We start from the raw sequence: 8,933 nt of genomic DNA, 5'->3' as shown, positions 1-8,933 counted from the left end.
GCTCACGGGGAGGAGAGAGTGTGAGGTTTTGGATTGGGATTTCTCGGGTTTCTTTAGGGGTTTGGGGATTTCTTTTTTTTTTTTCTTTTCTATGTGAGAGAAGGATCGAGTGTGTGCAATGAAATGGGTTGGGGTGGGTTTTAGTTTCTTTAGTAAACCGACAAAGCAAAAGACTACACGGGAAAATCAACTTTGGCTTTTAAGTCACCGAGGCCCGCTAAAAGTTAAGACCCCATAAAGTTGGGATCTACACAGGTTAATCAATAGTTCAAACCTTTTGAAAATTATCGCCCAAAGTTCAGACCTATATTGTCAATTTTCCTTTTTAAAAACAATACTTGCTTTTGGCCTCCCCTGCTGCCAGCCCCCAACACCCCTAGCCAATGGCAAACCTGTTGCCATCCCCCAGCACCCCTTGTTGCCAGCCCATCCCACCTTCCCACACCCAAAACCCCACCCCTGCCCACCAACCTGCCCTACCTCTGCCCACTTCACACACCCCGCGGTCCACCTCTCACAATCCCCTATCCACCCACATGCATACCACCTCCCACACCCCTATGCCCACCTCCCACACCCCTCTACACACCTCTCACAACCCTCTGCACACCCACCTCCCTTCAAAAAAAAAATAACCGAAATGCAATAAAAAATAAATTGTAAATAACTTTAAAATATATTAGAATAATATAAATTAAAGTGTACATAGAATTAATAAAGTGTACATATTATTAGAAAAATAAAAATCATCTCAAAATGTTCATAAGCAATCGTTACAAAGGTAAGTCGCCAACTTATCTCGAACTTCATTTGATTCCGCCATGGTGAAGCTCTTCAAACTTCTATTCATACAAACCTTGCAAAACAACTAAGGAATAAAAAACATAATATAAGAATTCAATCATTTACCGTAGTTAAATAGTTTTGAAAATTACATATACCTTCCCGAAATTCAACCAACAATAAATTGAAGGTTATAAATCTACACGCTAGTTACATTATACCTTATATAGTCATACTCATAAAAAAATTGGAGTTAAATGACTCAAAATCTAATACTTGGACGCGAAAAGGCCAAAATAGGCCTAAAATCACATTTACGTTCCCGAAATTCGACCAACAACTAATGCAAGCATAAAAATATACACTGTAACACCCCGATAATTCTCTCTTTTCATAAATAACTTTATAATATAAAACTTAGAGAATTACCCAGGCATTATCGCCCGTGTGATAACGTATCTGCTTATTCAGAATTTTGCAGCGGAAAACAATTTACTAAAAACCAACTTTATTAAAACTCACTAAATAAATGACAAGTGTTTGAAACTTAAACACACTAACTTAAAATAAACCACAACCTGAAATAAAGATGTTCCTACGAAAACAGAACTTAAACTACGCTAGATATATAAATAGTCACTCCACTCCAGATTCCCAATGTGATGCACATCTGCGAACCTGTAATGTCAATGCAATATCGACTCTGCTCACCAGAAGGATCATCACAGGATTAATAAGTCAATGCCATGATCACACACACAAGTAAAGCACGTAATCAGCAAAGCTGAGTACTACATATCAAGTATAAATATTCCTAAACATGATACTAAACAATAACGTATAAGAATAAATAATAAATAATCATATAATAAACTGCATCTTTTACTGAACTAAACTCAAGACATCATTCTAATTACTTTAATGGAATAGTTATTGGACGAGTTGTCTTGCCTACTAATGTGAAATGCGGGCGCGGCTCCGCATTTCAGAGTGACCTGCGATATCGAGGAACCTTTGAAATAAAAGAGGGATGGTGATCAATCCATTCCTAGAAAAGCTATGGCACGTTCACCATAACCCCAACCCTTATGTCCAACTCTAGATGTGCACAAGTCTAAAGTCTATAACCTATTCTCGTTACAATTTACGTTAATTACATCTTATTGCTTGTGTTGACACACACAGACAAGTAACACATAATTAAATCAAACAGTCATAACATAACTTCTTTTATCTTTGGATTAACAAGTGATCACAACTTACAATCCAAGACTACTTAATCCCTTTTTATTCTTTACTCACTTACTTGTTGAACCTAGCCAACAATAAACTTTACCTTTATATAGGTATAACTTGTAACTTACCAAATAAGGTCCACGACCCTCATAAGATAATAAAATGATATTTCTCATGAATACATGCATTACATGATTCACTTAATATATTACTAATTCTTATATGAATTAATAAATAAACTAACTTAACATGCTTGCATCAACCATTCCATACAAACATTATAATCTGATAATCATAATCAATACTCTCACATGTTGCACACAGGCATATAACATGTAAATAATTCCAGAAATCACATATATGAACAATCAGGTTCCTATACATGATACTAAAATTTAAACCTTCCTTAAACATGTACTAAGCCACATAGCACGTAAATAATGTACGTACCTCGTATATACTAGCCTGTAGGCCACTTTTAAATCGTTAAAAGTCTCCTATAACGAATTCTCCGCCTAGAAAATAAAGTAACTTAAATTAATAACTTGAACCAAAAATTACAGCAGCTTTAAATAGATTAAAACCCCTTAAAACACGTTTTAAAATCGTTTTTAAGTGTCAAACTTACGTTATTTTTAATTCCTAGCATAGTATTACTATTCTAGCAATTAAAAATCCTTAAAAACTCCATAAATACTTCTTTTCTGAAATTACAGCACTTTTAAAATCTAATAACCCTTCTGAAAATATATACAACGTATTTAAAATTACGTACTAAACAAATCTCATAGTTCATAATATATTTCTTTAGTTTCTAGCAAATAAAAACCCTAAAAACTCTTATTTCCATGATTAAAACTAAAAAAATAAACTCAATATAATAAATCTGAAATTCATTATATAATAAACTATAATAGCCTAAATTATTTACATAAATAAAACAGTAATTTAATTAGTAAACATGATAAATAATAATAAAATAACATAAAAACCTAATCTTTTGATGGAATCTTAGGAAGGAAGAAAGAAAACAACCGACAACAAAGGAGAAAGAGCAGCGCCGGTCAGTAACAACACGCGGCAGCACACAGCAGCAGCGACTTTCGGTATTTGAGAAGGATTTGTGACGTTTCTTATTGAACAAGAAACGCTACTTGAAGAAGAAGAAACGAACTTTGAGAGAGAAAGTCAAAGGAACGACGCACGAGGAAGAGAGAGAAAAGTCAAAGGAGTGAGGAGAGAGAGAATAACGTGATTATGAGAGAAATAAATGTGTAGCGTAAATAATTGGGTTTTTAGGATATTTATATAAAGGCTTCCTTTATGGGCTTAGGAAAAGAGATAATGTTAATGAAACTTGATGACTAATAAGATGGACAATTTAAGACTTTAGTCATCAACTGACTCTTTCCCTTTATATCCTTTTAGGATTTTCGATTCCATTAAACTTCTTTTTCAATATACTTTAATATGTAAAACTTTATTAAAACATGCTTAATTAAAATATTTCTAATTTTTATTAAGCTATGAAAAATATTTATATTGACTTTTAAAATAGTCAACCCTTTTTAAAAGTCAAATCATTTTCCAAACTCATTTGGATTTAAATATACATATAAATACTTAATATATTTATAAAATTCTTTAAAATTGTGGGGGATTACAGTCTACCCCCTTAAAAGAAGTTTCGTCCCGAAACTTACACAAAACCTCGTACTTTCAAAAGTTTGAACTTATTTCGAAATTTTTGAAGAAGGTAGTGCCTCTTGTGCACTTTCCCATTTTTAAAACACTTGTGTTACTTATGAACACTTTTCTTATGCGGAGACTCTCCTTTTGCACTAACATGTGCAAATTGCCCGACATAGGCATAAATGACATGAAAATTTCATAAAAATAGACAAAAGGCGAAATTTATCGCATTCTACCCCCCTTAAAGAAAACGAGTTACGCCCTCGTAACTCACCTCAAGGAATAGGTCTGGATACTTTTTCTCATACCATCTTCGGCTTCCCACGTTGCCTCTTCTGACTCGTGGTTAGACCAAAGAACTTTGACGATTGAACATCTTTTTGCGTGTACTACGCACTTTCCTGTCGAGAATCTTGACAGGTCTTTCCTCATATGTGAGGCTACTATCTATCTGCACTCTTCAGGCTCTAACACATGACGCTCATCAGGGATGTAGCGCTTAAGTTGGGATATATGGAATACATCATGCATCTTTTCAAACTCCATTGGCAAGCCAATCTATAAGCTACTTTCCCAATGCGCTCCAAAATCTCATATGGGCCTACATATTTAGCACTTAGCTTGCCCTTTTTCCCAAATCTCATAACGCCTTTAGTGGGTGATACTTTCAAGAATACTTTATCACCTACAGCAAACTCATCTTCGCGTCGTTTTAAATCTGCATAACTTTTCTGCCTATCTTGCGCAGCTTGAATTCGAGCCTGAATTAGTCGGACATTCTTATTACGGTCTCCTCAATAAATTCAGTCCCCAAGACTAATTTTCACTAAAGTCATTCCAGCAAATGGGACTTCTACATTTCCGTCCATATAATGCCTAAAGGTGCCATCTTTATACTCGCATGATAACTATTGTTGTAAAAACTCAATCAAATCTAATTGGTCCTCCCAACTACCTTGAAAATCGATCGCACATGCTCTCAACATGTCCTCCATAGTCTGATTAGTCCTCTCAGTCTGACCATCGGTCACAGGGTGAAAGGTTGTACTCATTTTCAATGTGGTCCCAAGGTTTAATTGGACCTTTTTCAAAACTTCAATAGGATCTAGATCAAGAGTCACGGTCAGAAATAATGTCCTTTAGAACTCCATGAAGTCTCACCACATGCTTAATGTAAGTCTTAGGGAGCTGTTTCTTTTTCCATGTCTCCTTAATAGGTATAAACACGACTGATTTGGTCAGTCTATCCACAATAACCCAAATGGTGTCACTTTCACTTTTCGTCTTAGGTAGGGCAGTCACAAAGTCCATAGAAATAGAATCCCACTTCCATCTAGGGACCTCGAACGATTGAACCTTTCCCATAGGTCTCTTATGGTCTATCTTCACCTTCGGACAAGTTAGGCACTTAGACACATATTCAGCTACCTCTCTCTTCATGTTTGGCCACCAATAGATAACCTTAAGGTCTTTATACAACTTGTCACCCCCAGGGTGCACAGAATATGGAGTATTATGCCCCTCATCCATAAGGTGACTCTTAAGGTCATTGCACTTCTGTGGTACACACCACTTCCCTTTAAACCTTAGACTCCCATCATCATGAATCTTAAAGTCAGCTCCCTTTCCTTGCTTCATTTTCTCCTTGATCTTGTCTAGGTGCTCATCACCAACTTGACCCTCAATAATCTCATCGAAAACTGACACACCCAAAGAAGAGTACTAAGTCTAGCCTCACTTTCCCCAGGATTTAAAATTTCTAGGCTCAACCTTTGCATATCTCGACACAACTCCTCAGGGACTATCAAAGTACTCAAGCTATGACTCGATTTTCTACGGCATTAGCCACCACATTTGCTTTCCCCTCATGATACTGGATGTCTAGATCATAATCATTAATCAACTCCAGCCATCTTCTCTCCCTCATATTCAAGTCTTTTTGGGTGAAGATGTACTTCAAGCTCGTATTGTCTATAGATATCTTACAAGTTGCTCCATAAAGATAATGTCTCCAAATTTTCAATGCCAACACTATAGCAGCTAACTCTAGATCATGGGTAGGGTGATTAGCCTCATAAGGTTTCAATTGACGCGACGCATACGCTATTACCTTACCATTCTGTTGTAACACACAACACATACCATTTTTCGATGCATCACTATATACCTCAAACCCCTCATTTCCATCAGGCAGGGTCAAAACGGGTGCAGAGGTTAAACGATCCTTTAAGATCTGGAAAGCTTCCTCACACTTTTCATTCCACTCGAACTTAGACTCCTTTTTCATCAAATTGGTCATAGGTCTTGCTATCTTGGAGAAATCTCTCACAAATCATCTATAATAGCCAGCTAGACCCAAGAAACTCCTAATGTCTGACACACTCTTTGGAGTTAGCCACTCACTCACAGCTTGAATCTTAGCAGGATCTACTGAGACTCCTTCCTTAGACACAAAGTGACCATAACGCGTTCTAAAGGCAGTCTTAGGTACATAGGTCCATTTTGGAAAAAGACAAAATTTTTAAGGCAGTGAAGACTGAGAGTTCTAAGCAAGGGTTTGTTACATTTTGAAACTTTATTAGCAAACTTAGATTTTGCTAAGATTATATTCGACTTCTAGGTAAAAGTAAGATTCTATGCACCTCTCTTAGAATTTTAAAGCTTGTTTCATACTATTTGACCCATTTATTTATTTATTTTTGGAAAGTAAAATATAGAAGAAACCGTATTGTCAATTATTTGTTACATGCATAATTCACCCTTTTGTTCATTTTTATTGTGAGTTTGTGATTAGCTCACTGACCCAAGTTAATAATACTTGTTCCAAATGAACGGTAATATATAGAAATAAAAATCAATTAATATAAAGCATATTATATGACATTTTATCTTTTCTTTGAGATGAACACCTAGAAATTATGAGCTCTCAAATTTCATATGTATGGTAATATTTTTTTTTTAATTGTTATGTGCTTGTTGTGAATAAACTAAATAATATATATGACTTATAAATTTCACAAAGATACAGCTACACTAAAATTATGGACAATGAATTTCACATAAGTTCTATATGTAATTTTAATCTTTAGCCTTACATAGAGATGCCATACAGCTAACAATTAAGATAGCATATTCTTAGCGGACTTTAAATATTGCGATGTGGTATTTTGTATAATGAAAAGGGTCCCATTGTTATTATACTAAACTTTAAGATATCTCATGCTTGTTATTACAATTAGGCCCTCTCCTTAAAGTTTTACAAAACTCACGAGCCAAGTTAAAGTTACCTTTTGTTGAGACTTTGTTATCTTTCCTTATTTATGTGTTTCGTGGAGCTTTTTATTGTATATAATTGGTATGTCTCATCAAAGTAAAATTTGTACATCGGCTAATCCTTTTTTTTAGTTGATAGTTTAATATCAGGTGTTAGGGCCTGTTCTCTTCGGCATAAATCAACTGAATTGAACTGAACTGAACTGAGCTGAACTGAACTGAACTGAAATGAACTGAACTGAATTGAATTAAATTGAATTGAATTAAATTAAATGTATTAAATATATAAATGATATTTAAACAATAATAATATGAATATTATATAAAAATTATAATGATAAGTAATAATAATGAATAATAATAATAATAGTATTTTGGATATTTGTAAATGATAGTTATGAATGAATAAATAATATAATAATCATAAAATTAATAATAATAATAATAATGAAGATAATTAATATAATTATTTTATATTATTTGTATCAATATATTAATACTTGATGATGATTATATAATAACAATAATATATAGGAAGTAAATTAATATTACTATTTTAATAATTAAATTTAATAATATAATAATATTTAGTAATAAAAATAATGATTGGGTCGGACCGCGTAAAATTGCATCATAAACCATTTTGACGCGATTTGATTGGTTTATGGGCTAACAAACGTCGGTTTATTTGTGCTTTTGACCTAAACCATATTCCTTCTAATAATAATGAGTAAAGCTATAATAAATAGAAATAATAATAATACTTAATAATAATGATATAAAAATAGATAATAATAATAATAATAATATTAATAAGAGTAATTAGTAAAATAAGTTAGACCAACATAATAATAATATTTAACAAAATGGTCATAAAAAAATGGAGCTGAACTGAACTGAGCTAAACTGAATTGAATTGAACTGAACTGAAAATAAGCTGGGGAGAACAGGCCCTTAGTACGTAAGATGTTTATACTTTTGTGTAAGTGTTAGTACATAAGATGTTCATTCTTTTGTGCAAGCTAAGTGTTAGTACATAAGATGTTTATTTTTTGTGTTATACATGAGGTGCTAATATCAATTATTATTGATTTTATCGTAGATCGTGTTTTGTACTGCTAATCACGTTGCAACTCACTAGTTATTATCATCGTTTTATGGGGTACACCGTATTCTTTGTAATATGACGACCCACGATCTTATAGTTTTCAATGAACTTATAATTTTCATGGTATGGATATGTGGTCAATGATCTTATAGTTTGAGCATTTTAAAAAAAAACTTATAATATAACTTATTGTATGATTAATACGTCCCTTGCTTGGTAAACTTTAAGTGTAATATTATAATCTGTTAAGACTTTTTTATTTGGTTTAAGAAGAGAGTAGAACATGTTCATTAAATAGTTGTAATACCTTAAGTAGTGCCTCAAAATCAGTTTCTTGCTATAAATTTATTTCTTAATTAGTGCCAAAATATATGATTATTATCTAAAATATCGAATTTAGGGAATATGAATTTTAATTAGTTCCTAAAATACCGTATTTTAGAGAATATGTTTTTTTTTTCTAATTAGTGTCCAAAATATCGAATTTAGGAAATATATTTTTTTTGACAGTTTTGTGATGCTGATGCATAAGTAATTCCCAATTAATAGCAATCGACTCCTAAAATTTAGTATTCCATAACGCGTACTACCCCATTCACAAGACATGTCAAGGAGGCTAAGTTGCTACCATAAAGATGTTCCACATCAAGCTCCCTGAATCATTGCTCTCTGTTGAACATCGTGGCCGAACAGCATTGCACCTAGCTGCTTCATAAACCATCAGAAGGATAGAAACAGGTTCCCCAAATTTGTCGATCTAAGAAGTGCAAAAACAGAACTCTTTTAAGAACGGAAGAAAATCAAGAATAGATGATATAGTATCAGTTGCTTTTGAGCTTAA

At 33.4% G+C, this 8,933-nt stretch overlaps 1 long non-coding RNA gene across 1 annotated transcript; it reads right to left on the bottom strand.

Annotated features, from left to right (window-relative positions):
* Positions 1-281: 281 nt before the first annotated feature.
* LOC130589732 (uncharacterized) lies at positions 282-8,850 on the bottom strand. The gene is made up of 3 exons (XR_008967366.1): positions 8,721-8,850; positions 2,470-2,534; positions 282-868 (listed from the first exon to the last, which is right to left on the bottom strand). It is a non-coding gene; the product is annotated as an uncharacterized LOC130589732 (long non-coding RNA).
* Between the last annotated feature and the right edge of the window lie 83 nt (positions 8,851-8,933).

The sequence above is a fragment of the Beta vulgaris genome, chromosome 8 (assembly GCF_026745355.1).
Source record: "Beta vulgaris subsp. vulgaris cultivar EL10 chromosome 8, EL10.2, whole genome shotgun sequence".
NCBI lineage: Eukaryota > Viridiplantae > Streptophyta > Magnoliopsida > Caryophyllales > Amaranthaceae > Beta > Beta vulgaris.
The sequence above is the reverse complement of the archived record's forward strand: the minus strand, read 5'-3'. Positions and strand labels throughout refer to the sequence as shown.